The 13,690-nt window shown below is 35.7% G+C and overlaps 1 protein-coding gene across 1 annotated transcript in view; it reads left to right on the forward strand.

The window, feature by feature from the left end:
• Positions 1-13,690, forward strand: part of DPYD (dihydropyrimidine dehydrogenase) — an 828,315-nt gene that overhangs the window by 376,735 nt on the left and 437,890 nt on the right. The gene's annotated exons all lie outside the window — the stretch shown is intronic.

The raw sequence follows: 13,690 nt of genomic DNA on the forward strand, positions 1-13,690 counted from the left end.
AAAAAGAGAACCACATTAGAAACAAAGTCATTCAAAATAGTAATAGAAGAGGAGAAAATGAGAAATGCAATAGACTTAAGAGAGTAAAAGAGATATTTTAAGGTCCTGCATGAGCAGGAAGGTACAGAATCAAGATTACCTTTTCAGGTAATCTTTTCCTTAGCAGAAGGAAAATGTTGACATTTGTTTGTGGTCTCTATTGTCTCTGGGTGATAGCATTTCACGCCTATGGTTCATCCCATAAGGGTACATGTGAATCTCTCTAAATGTAGAATATAAATGTCTTAACACAGTAACTAAGAAAAAGACATGAAGGCTATGTTAACCAGTTGGATGAAAATATTTCAAATTGTATACAGAAACAGTACACTGTACCCCATGATAGTATTAATGTACACTGCTATGATTTAATAAAAAAAATAGAGGCAGAAGGGAGATGTGAAGACAGAACCCATGCCACCCAGACTTGATATCTTTAGTTGATGCATTCTCTGGTCCCGTTTTTACCTTACCCTGGGTTATTCTCGTTAAACAGAAGTCTGATACCCTGGCCTTGCAATTAGAATTTATTTGATCTTGCTGAGATTTTGCTTTCAGCTCTGAATTACAAAGATTACTGCCTCAGCTTGCTTTTTTAGTTTCATTGTGCTTTGGGTTTACCGGGTAATAGGTTATGTGAAATTAAACAACAAGCACATAGATGAATTCATCTATGTTTGCAAGATATCATTTTATTATAAATGTTAAAAGTTATTATTTCCCCCATTGTTTCACAACACATCAAACTCTCCAAAGAATGCTAATACTCTCTCTTCAGTATGATTTCTGTTGCACTGTTTGATTGTTTATGGGGAATTAATTTATATTTATGTACTAAAATATAGCATTCTTGACATCTTTTTATAAATACTGAGAAATATACTTGTCATATGCTTGTGGGTTTCTCTTCCACATATATGACAGCACAGCTACATCAGTTTAATTGACCTTAGCAATCTGCATCTGCTAGTGATGTGTCCCCGAGGGACGGTTTCTGCAATTTTAAGCTGTGGCTTATTGAAGAACTTGTGTGTCACAATACAATTAAGTCTATATAAAAAATCATTTCATGCATAACATTAAATTGACTAAAAGTTCCTATTTCAAAACCATTTCTTGTTATAAAGCTACCTCAGAGTGTCTTTGTTTTTTAAATAAGCTCATTTGAACATAGTAGTAATTAAAGCAGAAAATTAACATAAATCTTGAATGTTTGGTATGAATTAAGAACATTTTCATTCTTTTTAAAAACTGCATAAAATTCCAGGCACCATATCATTTAACATATTTCTCTTCCATTTGCAGAATAATATAGACTGTGAATAAGCATGTTTGGGGATTCTTTTTCAAGTTCTTTTTCTGTTCAGCTGTGGAGCGACTGGGACATATGCTCCAGTCTCCATCGAGATGCAATCTCATGGAAATCTGTGAGAAAACTGTGCATGAACATAACAGAAAGTTCCTCCTCCTCTATTTTATAAACAAGAAAGAAAAAATACAATCCATCTATTAATATTCATTAAACACTTCATAGGAAATGGCAAGCAGTTATTTGGTTTGCAAATGTAAATATACATTTTTCATCCACTTACGCTTTCACTCCTTCCAAGCTGGATAAAGGCAGAACATAAGATGTGCTTCTGAGATTTATTTTCATTGTATTCCAAGTTAAATGTATCAGCAAAGAAAGATGTAAGAGAGCTGTGAGGAGTTCATACAGGAACCGCTAACAATGATGAAGAAGATGAAAGTCTTCCTTGCAAAGAAGCAGCTAAATAAATGAATTTCCTTTCTGATACTTTATAAATAAAGTACACATTTTTTTCCTGAGTTCTTGATTTGACTTCTAAGTTTAAAAAAGTATAGTTAAATAATAAAAATAATGGCTGTATTTCAAAGGAGTTATTGAAACTCCTGGATCCAGAATCAGATTCAAGAAAGTCTCAGTAAATTTATGCATACTGTATGAATATTACATATGCTGAAGTACAGCTTACTATACCTACAGGGAAACAATCCTGACTATTTGGATTGTTGAACATCTAACTATGGATGTTCAACTATGGATGTTGAACATCTAACTATGGGATGTTCAAGTTGTAATAAATAGTCATCATTGGATCAGCTGCTTGGTGCCACTGAAAGAAAACAATTCTGACCTGTGGTAGTATTTCTTATATTTATATAAGGTGCCCATGTCTATTTTTACAATGATCCTTGTACAGATAATAAATCAAATATTAGATATTAAAATTGATAGAATTTCTATTTTGTTTGATGTTAAAAACATTAGAACCAACTGCATGATCTTTCCTTGTTTCTTCTTTTTGATTCTGGAATGAAATTAGTAACATGTTAGTTACTTGTTATAACTTGAAGTACCCTAAAAAAGGAGAAAAAAAAAAGGGAAATTCAATAGACAGTTTTCAAAAGGAAGCTGAGATCACTTTATAATATGAAAGAAGAGCCTTTTCTATTTTAGAATGTAGTATCAAAGAATTATTTCATTTTTGGTGAGGTTGGCCAAATACGTATTATAAATGATAAAATAATTGAAACAGTTGATATTCAGATATAAGACGTCAAATGATAAATGAATCAAATATCAAGGAAACAAAGATTATTGTAAAAAATATCCGTGATCTCCTTTCTGGCTATGCATAGTGAAACAGGAGAAAGTGGAATTTAGGCACCTCTGGCTAGGGGAATCAGCACATAAACATCATTGAGGGGGGGTGGCACAGTGAACAGCAGGAGACTTCAGGAACCAGTGAGGAGGTCTGAGCTGAGGAAAATTGATGCGGAAGGGAGGTGCTTGGTAGAGGCACCTTGGAGATGGGAAGAGGCTGGCTTCTTCCATGGAGGTCTGGGAAGAGCAAAGGGTCATCTCGCAGTATTTGAATGTGGACTGTGTTGCTTGCTGGAACAGTGAGTAGACACAAACAGTGTCTGGCAGTCAGCGTTGAATGCTAGGTTGAGTAGATCTCCCATGAACGTGGCTGCTGGCTGGCAGGGCACTGCCATTGTGGGTAAACTGCACACATGGGAGGAACAGTCTGTGGGGTCTTAGTGCACAGCAGGCTTTGAGTCACCTGTTGAGCTTGAGCACCATCCTTGGAGTGAGCTGACCAGCTCTGGCCCTTCTGGGTGGGCTGTTTTGTTGTCAGGAGATACTATCTGATGGCCTCATGGGAAGTCTGGTGAGAGCTTTGGAACTCCAGTCCAGGCGAACTGAATGATGATGAAGCAAGCAGGCCCAGAATGAGGGCAGAGAAGTCAGGAAGATAAGATCCAGTCTCCTTTGCAGCTAGAGAGTGGCTTCTGACCCCCATCATGTACAGTAAATCTAGCATGTGTCTTCTATCTCATAACACCACAGTGGCCCCTGGCATCCAGCCTACACACACACACACACGCATAACATTCTTTTACATTTTTGCTGCTTTTTTTCAATTTTTCCCCTAGTTTTTTTCTTTTCTTTTTTCCTCCTGTTTTGTCATTGTTTTTTACTTAGTTTTTTTTATGTCTTTTGATTTTTTCATTTTTTATTTTCTCAATAGCAAGGGATCCTCCATATTTGTTATGGTTTTTCAGCTCCCTTTATTTGTTCTTTCTTTTTAATTTTTTTTTCCCTTTTCTGAGGGCTGGGGAATGGCATTAGTCTGGCTGTGGGGCCACAGCATTGATCTAACTCAAAGAGACCATAGACTCATAGTCTTGGGTGTCCTTCTAGTTTTGGTCTTTGGAAAGAAGTTATTGGAATGTCCCCAATGTGACATACCACTGATTTCTTTCTATATTTGGCAGAAGAGGGGTTTTGCTTTTGCCCAGGCTGGTAGCAACCTCATGGGACCCACTTGGAAGCCCTCCAAAGTCCTAAAGATGTGTGTGTGGTTAAAGCATCCCACCAAGTACCACCATTTCTCCTGTCACTCTTTTTCTCTATTGCTGTCCTTTTTCTCTCTTTTTCTTAAGTTCTTTCCTTCCACCTCCCCTTATTTTTTTTCCCCTCTTTATCTTTTTCTTTTCTTTCTACATTCTTGCTCTTTACCCTTATCTTTTTGGCCTTATACCAAAAAGCCACTGCAACACGTAAGTCCTGAGAAAAGGTAATTTAAAGTGAAGGAGATAATGAGAAGTAAATAAGAAGAAAAGTGAATAAGATGAAAACACACATGGGGAGGAACCAACAGAAAAATTATGGCAACATGAAAAATCAGCATAGAGCAACCCCCAAAGGATGACGAGATAGCTACTATAGAGGAGTCCACCTATAAAGAACTAATGGAAATGACAGAAAGTGAATTTAAAACATAGATGACAAAAACAATAAAGGGCATTGACAAGAAAGTGGAAAAACAAAACCTCAAAATGGATGAAAGATATGAAGAATATAGAAAGGATATGGCAGAGCTATAGAGTTAAAGGAGTCAATCAGGGAACTTAAAGATGTACTAGAGAGTAACAATAACAGATTAGACCAGGAAGAGGAAAGAATCAAGAGTTAGAGGATAAAACTTGTGCTAACCAAGGCAATTAAAGAGGCAGAAAAGAAGTGAGAGAAAGTAAAATATTCACTCAGAGAATTATGAGACTTCCCAAAGCATTCAAACATACAAATTATAGGTATTCCTAAAGGGAAAGAAGAATGTCCCAGAGGAATGGAAGCCCTACTAGAGGATATCATAAATGAAAACTTCCCAAGTATCACCAAAGTTTCTGACACACTCCTTTTAGAGAGATATTGACGCCCAGGTCATCTCAGCTTAAACAGAGCTTCTCTAAGACACATTTTCATGAACCTGTTCAAAATTAAGGCAAAAGAGAAAATTCTATAAGCAGCCAAAAGTAAGCACCAATTGACCTATAGGGGCAAATCCATTAGGGTGACAGGAGACTTTTCAGCTGAAACTTTCCAAGTCAAAAGATAATGGTCATCTACTTTTAAACTTTGTAAACAAAACAGCTTTCAGCTCAGAATTTGGTGTCCTGCTAAACTAAGCTTCACAATTGTTGGAAAAATCAAGTCTTTTACTGATATCCAAACATTGAGAAATTTGACACAAGAAGACCATCTTTACAGGAAATACTTAGACCTATTCTCTACACTGAACAACACAACAGTCTACCAGCAAAGTAATACCCAGAAACTAAAAGACAAACCTTAGTATCCACAATGGCATAATGGAAAAAGTAAGCAATGGAACATCACAAAATAAGATGAATTCACCACACTAATCAATTATCTCAATAAATGTTAATGGCTCCAATCCTCCGCTAAAGAGGCACAGACTGGCCAACTGGATAAAAAAGCGTAAAGCATTCATATGCTGTTTCCAGGAAACACACCTAACCTTGAAATATGAAACAAGACTCAGAGCAAAGGAATAGAAAACAATATTTTAGGAAAATGGAAACCAGAAGAGAGGAGGGGTTATAATCTTATTTTCAGAGCAAATAGATTTAAAGTAACTAACATTAAGAAAGACAAAAATGATCACTTCATACTGGTCCAGGGAACAATATATCAAGAGAATATTTCAATTCTAAATATTTTTGCATCCAACTTAAATTCTCCCAGATTTATGGAACAGACATTAATTAGTCTGAGCAATATGATATCCTATAACACCTTAACAGTTAGGGATTTTAAGACACCTCTGGTTGAACTGGGCAGATCATCTAAACAAAAACTAAACAAAGATACAGGGACTTAAATGCAATCCTAGAACAAATGGGCTTCATAGACATTTACAGAACGCACTGCTCCAAAGCCAAGAAATATACATTCTTCTCATCAATCCATGGACATACTCCAAAATAGATCCTATTTTAGGTCACAAATTAAACATCAATAAAATTAAAAGAATTGAAATTATGCTTTGTATCTTCTCAGACCACAAGGCAATAAAAGTAGAACTGAACTCTAATAAAAATGTCCATCCCCACACAAGGGCATGGAAACTAAACATATGCTGAATTACAGCTGGGTTAAAGAACAGATAAAATAGGTAATTATTAAATTAATCAAACATAACAATGAAGCTACAAGTTATTAGAACCTGTGGGATACTGCAAAAACATTCCTAAGAGGGAAATTTATTGCATTAGATGCCTACATCCAAAGAAGAGAATGAGAACACATCAGTAAACTAATGATTCATCTTAAGGAAATGGACAAGAAGAGCAATTCAATCCCAAAACCAGAAGAAAAAAAATAACCAAAATTAAATCAGAAATAAATAAAACTGAAAATAAGTCATTCACAAAAATCAATGAAACAAAAATTGGTTCTTTGAGGAGATAAAATCAATAAACCTTTGGCCATATGAACTAGAAAGAGAAACGAAAAATATCTTATAACCTATATCAGAAACAAAAAAGGGGAAATAACAACCAATACCACTAAGATGCAAAACATTATCTCTGAATACTACAAGAAACTCTATGCCCAGAAATTTGACAATGTGTAGGAAATGGACCAATATCTGGAAACATACTATCACCCTAGACTTAACCAGGAAGAAATAAAGCTTTCCAACAGAACAATATCAAGCACTGAGATCCAAGAAAGTATAAAAAAGCTTCCAACAAAAAAAAGCCCGAGACCAGATGGCATTACACCAGAAGTCTATCACATTTTCAAAGAGGAACTTGTACTGATACTGCAGAAACTATTCCAAAGCATTGAGAAGAAAGGAAGCTTCTCCAACACTTTCTATGATGCAAACATCACCCTGATACCAAAACCAGGAAAGGACCTTCCTAAAAAGGAAAGCTACAGACCAATTTTACTAATGAATATTGACACAAAACTACTTAAAAATATCTTAGTCAATAGATTACAGCTACACATTTAAAAGAAAGCTATATATCACGATCAAGTAGGCTTCATCCCAGGGATGCAAGGCTGGTTTAAAATATGCAAATCCATAAATGTAATTCAGTGTATTAATAGAAACAAAAACAAAGACCATGTGATCCACTCAATACATGCAGAAAAAGCATTTGGTAAAATTCAGCACTCTTTTCTCACAAGAACACTGAAGAATATTGGCATAGGTGGCACATTTCCTAAAATGATTGAAGTCATCTATAGCAAATGCACATCTGACATCATCCTGACTGGAGTAAAACTGAAAGCTTTTTTCCTTAGAACTGGATATCCACTATTGCCTCTACTATTTGACACAGTGCTGGCAGTTCTAGCCAATACAATTGGATAAGAGAAGGATATAAACAGGATACAAATGGGGACAGAGGAGGTCAAACTCTTGCTCTTTGGTGATGATATGATTTTATACTTAGAGAACCCCAGAAACTCAACTGCAAAACTTCTGGAAGTGATCAGGAAGTACAATAAAAACTCATGGTTTAAAATCAATGTCCACAAATTGGTAGCCTTTGTATATTCAAATAACAGCCAAGTCAAGAAGCTAATTAAGGGCAGGCATGGTGGTTCATGCCTGTAATCCCCACACTTTGGGTGGCAGATCACCTGAGCTCACAAGTTTGAGACCAGCCTGAGCTAGAGTGAGACCCCATCTCTAAAAATAGGTAGGCATTGTGGCAGGTGCCTATAGTCCCAGATACTCTGGAGGCTGAGGCAAGAGAATTGCATGAGCCCAAGAGTTAGAGGTTACTGTGAACTATGATGCTATAGCACTCTGTCAGGATGACGAAGTAAGACTCTGTCTCAAAAAAAAAAAAAAAAAAAAAAGAAAGAAAGAAAGTTACCTAATCCAAGATAATAGTTCCTTTCACAGTAGCTTCAAAGAAAAAGAAATACCTAAGAATATGCTTAACAAAAGAGAAGAAGGATCTATACAAAGAGAATTATAAAACCCCAAGGAAAGAAATATCAGAAGACATTAACAAATGGAAGAACATATCATGCTCTTAGCTGGGAAGAATCAACATTGTTAAAATGTCTTTGCCCAAAGTAATCTACAGATTCAATACAATTCCCATAAAAATATCAATATTATACTTTGAAGAACTGGAAAAAATTTATCTTCATTTTGTATGGAACCAGAAAAAAATCCACATAGCCAAGGATATTTTTAGTAATTAAAGCCGGAGGCATCACTCTACTAGACTTTGGGTTATATTACAAGTCTACAGTAATCAAAACTTCATGATATTGGCACAAAAATAGACACATAGATATATGGAACCAAATAGAAAACCAAGAGATGAAACAAGTCTCTACTTGCCACCTGATCTTTGATAACTCAAATTATAGCATACACTGGGGAAAAGATTCCCTATTCAATATAATGGTGCTGGAAGAACTGGACAATCATATGTAAAAGACTGAAATCGGATGCATACCTTTCACTCCTTACAAAAATTAGTTCAAGATAGATAAAAGAATCAAATCAAAGTGTGACACAATAAAAGTCCTATAAGAAAGTGTGGGAAAAACTCTTGAGGATGTCAGCCTAGGGAAAGATTTTATGAAGAACAATTCCATGGCAATTGCAACAACAATAAAAATTTGCCAGTGGAACTTAATTTAAAAACATCTGCACAGCTAAGGACACAACATTTAAAGCAAATAGACAACTTTCAGCATGGGAAGATATTTACATGTTACAAGTCTGACAAAGGCTTGATAACTAGGAGCTATAGAGAACTCAAATTAATCAACAAAAAAGAGCAAACAGTCCCATCTGCTAATGGGAAAGAGACATGAACAGAACCTTCTGCGAGGAATACACATAAATGGCTGACAAACACATGAAAAAATACTTATCATCCCTAATCCTCAGAGAAATGCAAATCAAAACCACTTTGAGATACCACCCAGCCTGTGTAAGATTAGCCCACATCATAAAGTCCCAAAGTATCAGATGACAGCATGGATTGGGGGTGGGGGGACAGTTTTACATTGTTGGTGGGATTGGAAACTAATACAGCTTCTTTGGAAAGAAGTATAGCGAATCCTCAAATAATTCAAAATAGAATTTGAATTTCCATTTGACCCTACGATTCTACTACTAGGCATCTACCCAGAAGAAAAAAAAATTGTTTTATCATAAAGATATTTGGGCTAGAATGTTTATCGCAGCTCAATTTATAATCACCAAGATGTGGAAACAACCTAAATGTCCATCAACTCAGGAATGGATTAACAAGCTGTGGTATATGTGTACCGTGGAGTACTATTCAGCCATAAGAAAATATGGTGACTTTACATCTTTTATATTAACCTGGATGGAGTTGAAGCACATTCTTCTTAGTAAAGTAGAATAAGAATGGAAAAGCAAATATCCAGTGTTCTAACTTTTATTTTGAAGCTAGTAGATGATCTAAGACATAGCCACAAAGGAGAAAAATTTAATTCTATTCAAGTTGGGGGCAGGGAGAATGGGTGAATGGGAGAAGAGGGACAAATTGGTGTGATCCCACTTAAAGGACACAAGGTAGGGGGATATGGCACACCTTTTGAATGTAGGACACAATTACAAGAGGGACTCTACCTAAAAAATTCAAAAATTGTGACCTGGTTGTTTATACCATCACAATAACTTGCAATTTAAAAAAAATACACACACACATGCTAATATGGCCTTTTCTTGTGAGGACAATGGGGCCTTATTCATTGCCTATGGTGAGTTTATCTTACCCTTTTCTTTGCTAAGCACCTGTAGCTCAAGTGCCTAAGGTGCCAGACACATACACGAGCTGGTGGGTTCAAATCCAGCCTGGACCTGTCAAACAACAATGACAACTACAACCAAAAAAAAAAAAAATAGCCAGACATTGTGGCAGGAGCTCACAGCTACTTGGGAAGCTGAGGCAAGAGAATCACTTAAGCCCAGGAGTTGGAGGTTGCTGTGAGCTGTGGTGTCACAGCACTCTACCCAGGGTGACAGCTTGAAGCTCTGTATCAAAAAATAATAAATAAATAAAAATGAACTCTTTTCTTAATAAACTTTGTTTCACACTTAAAATATATATGTATATATGTGTGTACACATATGTATACACACACTATTATGTAGGGATGTTTAGGGACACATGATAACACATTGTGTATACAATGGAAATACCTATGAATAAAAGAGTGCTTTTGAATTCACAGATTAATGCTCCTAGAATGTCTTATAGTGTTTTTGCTAACTATTTTAAGAAATGCAAAAATTATTTTCTTAAACTCAAAGTAACATCTCCTGACTACATATTGACTGAGTTAATGTTGGAATTGTAGATGAATCCTACTGGTACATTTTTTCATCTTAAGAAACTATAAAGGTCATTCCTTATGAACTTCAGTTGGACTCATCAAGCATTTATTCAGGACCTCTGTATAAAGGCACAGTGCTCAAGTAAAGATTCAAGTTAATTGAGGCCTAGAGTTTATATAGTTTGAGAGTTCCTCTTTGAGAAAAATATATTTACAAATTCAGTAATAATACAGAGTTTTGAATGAGGCCTGTGCAAGTGAGGGACCCAAACCTAAGCTTTAATAATGTCACAATTCAGTTGTCTCCTGTTATCCATGGGGGATTAGTTCCAAGGTCCTTAGTAGATATCAAAATCCCTGATGCCTAAGTCCCTTCTATCAAATGGTATATCATTTGCATATAATTTATTCACATTCTCCCATATACATTAAGTCATCTGTAGATTATTTATAATACCTAATACAATGAAAACACTATGTAAATAGATGATATGCTGTATTGCTAAGGGAAAAATGATAACAGGGAAAAAGCTTATGCATGTTCAGTACAGGCACAACCATCAATTTTTTAAAAAAAGTTTTGATCTGTAGTTGGTTAAATTGACAGATACATAAACCACAGATATGGAAGGCTGACTGTATATATGATGTATTTTACAACAATAGATGCCGTGGGAATTAAGATAAATAACTAAGGCATAATCCTTACCTTGCTCAAGTTCAGAGTGAAAACTGTACTGCATTTCAAGGATATTCCTATTAAAAGTGAGATAAATGTATAAAAGGGCTTTGATCTTCCAGTGAAATAATTCTGAATTCCTTCACGCTTAAAATCATGTTTATTTCAGATCTCTATGTGAACCAAAAAAGAATCAAATTTTGGAGAAATAAGATCATTTCTTATGGAATAATACTCCTAACTCTTGCCTCCATTTATTAAACTCATTACATATACCGTTTAATGATGATGTGTTCCCAGTTAACATTATTAAAATAGGTTAAATTGAGTAGCCATACTCACTATTCACTTTCTTACAGCTCAAGTAAATGTCACCAGAAGATAGTGATGGTCTGTGATGCAACGGGAAGCAAATGATAATGGCCTCTTTTCATATGACCTTCAACGATATTAGAAAAATCTCAGAATGCCATTCCACTTTGAAAATAATTACATGAGTATTTAACTTTACTCTTTTTTTTTTTTTTTTTTGAGACAAAGTCTCATTTTGTTGCCCTCAGTAGAGTGCTCTGATGCCATAGCTCACAGCAACCTCAAGCTCTTGGACTCAAGCAATTCTGTTTCCTCAGCCTGCCAAGTAGCTGGGACTACAGGTGCCTGCCACAATGCCTGGCTATTTTATTAAAGACTAGGTCTTGCTCTGGCTCAGGCTGGTCTCGAACCTGTGAACTCAGGCAGTCCACCTGCCTCCCAGAGTGCTAGGATTACAGGTGTGAGCCACTGTGCCTGGCCCTTAACTTTACTCTTGATGTAAGGTGGCAAATGCAAACTATAGAAGAGTATGAGATCAAAACCTGATATAGATGATAGCATTGACCCATCTACTCATTTATTCATTTATCCATCAGTCCAGTTGAGAATCGTCTGTGCTCTGAGAACTATACTACACTGTGTAGTACAGGAGTGAGCAGCATAGGCACATTCCTGTTCTCGTGGAACCTATAGTCTTCTGGGGAAAAAACGATCAACAGTCATCTCTGAATAATTTTCTACAATTCTGATATTCTTTAAGAAAGTTACATAAATATATAAAGATTTACTTATTTATTCCTATTTTGCTCGCAAGAAATTGGTTTTAGGTGTCAGTATAACATTTTTTTTTTTTTTGCATTTGCCTATTTCCTCTCTCTCTCTCTCTCTCTTTTTTTTAAAGTTTTTGCTAGATTTGAGCCCGCCACCTCTGGCATATCGGGCTGGTGCCCTGCTCCTTTGAGCCACAGGCGCTGCCCTGCATTTGCCCATTTTATTTTATACTTGACTTGTTAATTAATTCAATAACCAACTTTTCTGTTTCAGAATCATCTTAGCTCTCCTCCTTTAACTTAAGTTGCAATGAGTTGGAGTAAAGAATAATATAGGTCCCTTAGTTTGATTGTCTGAGATGGTGTGCATAAAAATCATGACCCAGATATGTGGAGAGGACATTTAACCCTAAATTCTGGCTAAGTTTCCTCCATCAAATAGGGTCTTGTCTATTTGTCTTCATTTTTCTCTTACTCAGTACGTTCTCTAATTTATATTGTTTTCTTTCTTTTAAATGTCAAGATTATATTTTTAGCCAAAGTTTTTTTTAGTTTTTTTTTTCTTTTGCTTTCAGATTGATATGAGGGTACAAATGATTAAGTTACATTGTTTGCATTTCTTTTTTACATTTTTTTTGTTAAATCATAGCTGTGTACATTAAGGCAATTATGGGGTACAATGTGCTGGTTTTATATACGATTTGAAACACTTTAATCAAACTGGTTAACATAGCCTTCACTGCATTTTCATAGTTATTGTGTTAAGACATTTATATTATACACTTAGTAGATTTAACACGTACCCTTGTAAAATGCACCATAGGTGTGGGCCCACTGATTACCCTCCCTCCACTCACACTCCTGCCTCCCCTCCCCCTCCTCTTTCCCCTTCATCTTGGGCTATAGTTGAGTTATACATTTCATATGGAAGTGTGGGTGCTTATAAATTGGTTTTCAGTAGGGCTGAGTACACTGGATACTTTTTCTTCCATTCTTGAGATACTTTGCTAAGAAGAATATGTTCCAACTCCATCCATGTAAACATAAAAGAGGTAAAGCCTCCATCTTTTTTAAGCCTGCGTGATATTCCACAGTGTACATGTACCACAATTTATTAATCCATTCATTCTCAGAATGGGAGAAGATATTTGCAAGTTCTATCTCTGACAAAGTCTTAATAACCAGAATCCACAGAGAACTCAAATGTATTAGCAAAAAAAGAACATTGTTTGCATTTCTAAGTAAAGTTTGAGTTGTAGTTGAGCTCTTCATATAGGGGGTATGGTCTATACCCTTACATTGTGCCCATTAAGTGAAAGCTTACTAATCCTCCTTCCTTTCCCCCTTTTTCTTTACCCCCTTTCCTTCCCCCTACACTTGAATATACTTGTGTTTTTTTCTCCTGTGGGCATGTAGTTGTTTTTCTGTTGGTTTCATATTAGAATTGAGTACATTGGGTACTTGCTTTTTCATTCTTGTGATACTTTACTAAGAAGAATGTGCTTCATCTCCATCTACGTAAATACAAAAAATGTAAAGTCTCCATCCTTTGTATGGCTAAATACTATCTCATGATATACACACACAACAGTTAATTAATCCATTTATGGGTTTATGGGCTTTTGGGTTGTTTCTATGTCTTGGCAATTGTGAATTGAGCTGCAATAAAAATTCTAGTGCAAGTGTCCTTGTGATAAA

The sequence above is a fragment of the Otolemur garnettii genome, unplaced genomic scaffold (genome assembly GCF_000181295.1).
Source record: "Otolemur garnettii isolate 467f Iridium unplaced genomic scaffold, OtoGar3 scaffold00010, whole genome shotgun sequence".
Classification (NCBI taxonomy): Eukaryota; Metazoa; Chordata; class Mammalia; order Primates; family Galagidae; genus Otolemur; species Otolemur garnettii.